At 44.1% G+C, this 4,153-nt stretch overlaps 1 protein-coding gene and 1 long non-coding RNA gene across 2 annotated transcripts in view; one reads left to right on the top strand and one right to left on the bottom strand.

The window, feature by feature from the left end:
- Window positions 1-3,083: 3,083 nt before the first annotated feature.
- Window positions 3,084-3,845, bottom strand: LOC144238591 (uncharacterized). Its single transcript, XR_013337164.1, has 2 exons — window positions 3,787-3,845; window positions 3,084-3,277 (listed from the first exon to the last, which is right to left on the bottom strand). It is a non-coding gene; the product is annotated as an uncharacterized LOC144238591 (long non-coding RNA).
- An 89-nt stretch (window positions 3,846-3,934) lies between these two features.
- ARMC3 (armadillo repeat containing 3) overlaps window positions 3,935-4,153 on the top strand; it is a 99,748-nt gene continuing 99,529 nt past the window's right edge. Inside the window, exon 1 of the mRNA XM_077772466.1 lies at window positions 3,935-3,983. The gene's annotated coding sequence lies outside the window, so the exon portion shown is untranslated. The remainder of the gene's footprint in view (window positions 3,984-4,153) is intronic.

Genomic DNA, 4,153 nt, shown 5'->3' with positions numbered 1-4,153 from the left:
AGTCTAAATTGTGTTATGCTGAAGCATTTCTCTTTAGGTAGTCTAACTGCATTAACTGGACACACTTTGTAATGCCTGTAGATTCATTGATCATTCTTGATTTCTAGATTAGGGTTGGCTCCATGGCGACTCCTACGTCATAAATGCCTCTATCTGTGGCACTACTCAAAAGTGACGTGTTTTCCGTGCCTTTCCCTTGCTTGTCCCAAACACAGACAATTTTAATGAGGTTATTACATTGAATGATTCTATAATTATGTATGTGAGCTGGCTTTGGCTATGAAACTGGTTTAACTCTCACACAAGTGTAACCAATGTCATAAAGCATGTCTTCTTTTTAATAATTCAAGCTTGCAGATGCTTTAAGAAGTTCAAATCATTTTCTCTTTTAAGATACAAGCTTTGTGGAAGGGAAGTGGCCTGATTTTATTAGGCATTGTTGCTTCCCTTGGTAACTCAGGCTTGACCAAAAAATAAATAAATAAATAAATAAATAAAAAGAGGCTGAGGATTAAAAGAATTAATGAAGAGCATAAATGTGAAATTGAGATAATCCTCATTAGTCTGCATGAAAGTGATTTAAGCTTCCGATTCTTTGGCTTTCTTGGATGGCCACTTCTGCAGTGTTTTGCCCCCCGATTTATTGAGATATAATTGACATACAGCATTGCATTAAGTTTAAGGTATACAATGTGTTGTTTTGATACATATACATATTGTAAAATGAATACCACCACAGGGTTGGTTAACATATCCTTCCCTTCACATAATTGCTATTTTATTGTGGTGGTGGTGAGAATATTAAACCTTTACCCTCATAGCAACTTTCAAGTGTACAATACAGTCATTGTTAATGACAGTCACCACGTTTTATCTTAGATCTCTGGAGTTTGTTCATCTTATTGCTGAAGGTCTGTACCCTTTGACCAACATCTCTCCACTTTTCCTGACCCCTCAACCCCACCAACCACCATTCTACTCTGTTTCTATGAGTTCAGTGTTTTTAGATTCCAAATATTAAGTGAGATCATACGGTATTTGTTTCCCTCTGTCTGACTTATTTCACTTAGCATAATGCCCTCGGGGTCCATCCATGTTGTCATAAATGGCAGGATTTCCTTCTTCTTTACAGCCGAATAGTATTCCGTTGTATACTGATACACACTTTATCCATTCATCTGTCGATGGACATTTAGTTTGGTTCCACGTCTTGGCTGCTGTGACTAAAGCTTCATGGCACTGTTTTGAAAGTCATTTCATGGGTGAAATCCTTTTGATTATATTTAATAGTTCTGAGGCAGAAAATGACAGGCTTAGAGTTTTAAGTTTTAAGCCATTGGCTGGAGAACCAGAGAGTTCCAATGACTGCCATACAATATCTTATCTTTTGTAACCACAGTCTGGATCTGTAGATTTCTGATTTATAACGGGTGCTGAATTCATGGCTTCACCAGGTTTCTAAAAAGATCCAGAAGCAATGACCAATTCAGTAGCAATGAGCAACCCTAGAGCAACTTATAGGCTCTACATTTAATTTTCCACTATGATGAACCTGGGCAGAAAATATTTCCAAGTTACATACATGGATAAATGACTTGTATCCAGAAATATAGAGAACAATGATGAGTCAATAGTGATAAGACAAAACCCATTAAAAGTAGGACAAATGTTTGAACAGATACTTCACCAAAGAAGTTGTAGAAATGGTTAACAAAAACACAGAATGAACTCATCATTAGTCATGAAGGAAATGCAAATTAAAGCCAGAAGGACGTATCACTATACACCTAATAGAATGGCTAAAATTTATAAATTTTTAAATGTTTATTTATTTTGGAGAGAGAGATAGTATGAGGGGTAGGAGGGGCAGAGAGAGGGAGACACAGAATCTGAAGCAGGCTTCAGGCTCCGAGCAGTCAGCACAGAGCCCAACGCGGGGCTCGAAGTCATGAATTGTGAGATCATGACCTGAGCCGAAGTCGGACAATCAACCGATTGAGATACCTAGGTGCCCAGAATGGCTAAAATGTAAAGGCTTGACAATATCAAGTGTTGTAGAACATAGGAAGCAATTTTATCTCTCACTCATTGGTGGTGAGTATGCAAATACAGTATAGATCCTTTGGAAAAACAGTTTGGCACGTTCTCATAACATCAAGCACACACATGGCATAAGACCCAGAAATTCCACTCTTGGGTATTTTCCCAAGGAAGGAGAAACATATGTTCACACAAAAACCTGTGTATAAATGTTTGGAGCAGATTTATTTATAACAGTCCAAAACTGGAAAGAACCCAAATGTCCATCAACCAGTGACTGGATGTTGCATATCCGTGTAGTGCAATAGTACTCAGCGACGGAAAGAGACAAGCTACCGATACATGTAACACCATGAACAAATCTTAAAAGCTAAATTAAAGAAGCCAGACACGAGAGGTAGCATATTGCATGGTGCAATTGATAAGACATTTTAAAAATACAAAAGTATAGGGAGAGGAAAACAGATCAGGTTTTCCCGGAGAAGAGGGTTAGAGGGAAAGGGCTGACTTCAAAGGGGCCTGGAGGAAATCGGGGATGATGGAAACGCTCTACATCTTCATTGTGGTAACAGTTACACAGCCTTAAACAGTTGCCAAAACTCATCCAGGCATATACGTTAAAGTAAAAAGGATCAAGGCTGGGGGACGGACTGGGCAGGCAAGAGATGGAGTTTGAAAAGTGTGAGGGGAATTCAGGACAAAGAGAGATTTATTTATTTATTAATTTATTTATTATTATTATTATTTTTTTTTACTAAAGTCAATCAAAGAGTATGGCACGAAGATGACATTTGATCTGGGCTTAGTTAAGTGGCAGGGAAAGAATATTCCAGGAGTTACACGAGTTGCGCATGACCTGGCAAATAGTAGATGCTTAATAAATATTTGTTGACTAGATGAAATGAGGAAGGGACAGTGAGCAAAATCCGGAGGAGAAACATATGGAAAACTTGGGGGTCACAGTACGTTTGGCTGGGGCTTGTGTTGCAGGCGGTGATGGGCTGCACAAATAGGGAATGACCAGACAATTTTGCATACCAAGAGAATGAGTTCAGACTTTATTTTTAGGAAGTGAGGTGAAGTTTGAAGTTTGAAGTTGAAGTTTGAAGGAGAGTGACACATCTAGAGCCGGAATTTCTGGAAGGTTGATCTGCCTCTGGTATGGTCCCTGGTATGGCCCATGAGTAGGAGGGAGAGAGAAACCGAAGTCACCAGAAGCTCAAAATGATGACCTGGACTGGGGTGACCGTAAGGATTAAAGAGAAGGAACAGATTAGGAGACAAAATGAAGAGGGTCAGTTGACCTAACTGCCGATTGGGGTGGATGGAGGACGGTGGCGGACAAAGAAGGGAAACTGAGGTCTTAGGCCATTGGGAAGAAAGGCATAAAGAGCAAAGATCGGTGGAAGAGGAGATTTCGAAGGGCCGAGACAGTTCCTGTGAGGACAGACTGGACACCCTTGTGCCTGGAAAGCGGGCCGTGCAGGTCTGCGGCTTAGGGGAGTCTGGGCAGGAAGTGGTGACGTGGAAGTCACCAGCTGAAGCCTGTGTTTGGGAGAAAGCACTAGCATCTCGGAGTCAGCCCGCGGGCTAGAAGCTGAGGCTGTGCCGCCTGCGGATTTACAGTGTCACCGGGCCCGGCCCGCGACAACTAGGAGGAGTAGGATTCCCGTGTCCAGCCCGCCCCAGGGCGCTGGACTCGGGAAGCGGAGGACAATCAAGGTTCGCTCCCGGCGGACGCCTTACCCGAGGCGGGACGATGAGCCTCCGGGGCAGCGGCGCGGGAGCTTCCGAGCCGAGGCGCGCGCTCCCCGGCGTGCGCAGGCGCGGCCCGGCGTCGCCTAGCAACCAAGAACAACAGCGGCCTTGGAGGCGCGCGCAGGCGGCGGCGGGTGCAGTTCCCCAGGTGTGAGGAGACGCGGCCCCGCGGGACCCCCAGGCAGGTAAAGGCAGGTGTGCGGCTGCGCAGCTACTCCCACGGTTTGGAGAGGCCCAGGGCAGAGGTCCCCGCAGAATTTGGGCGAGGAGAAGGTGCCCAGCGCGTGGGGACATCTGGGCCAACCGACGGAACCAATACCTTCTTCGGGTTTGTCGGTCCCTGCCTTATGCCCGC

Source organism: Crocuta crocuta, unplaced genomic scaffold (genome assembly GCF_008692635.1).
Source record: "Crocuta crocuta isolate KB4526 unplaced genomic scaffold, BGI_CrCroc_1.0 scaffold96, whole genome shotgun sequence".
Taxonomy (NCBI): domain Eukaryota; kingdom Metazoa; phylum Chordata; class Mammalia; order Carnivora; family Hyaenidae; genus Crocuta; species Crocuta crocuta.
The sequence above is the reverse complement of the archived record's forward strand: the minus strand, read 5'-3'. Positions and strand labels throughout refer to the sequence as shown.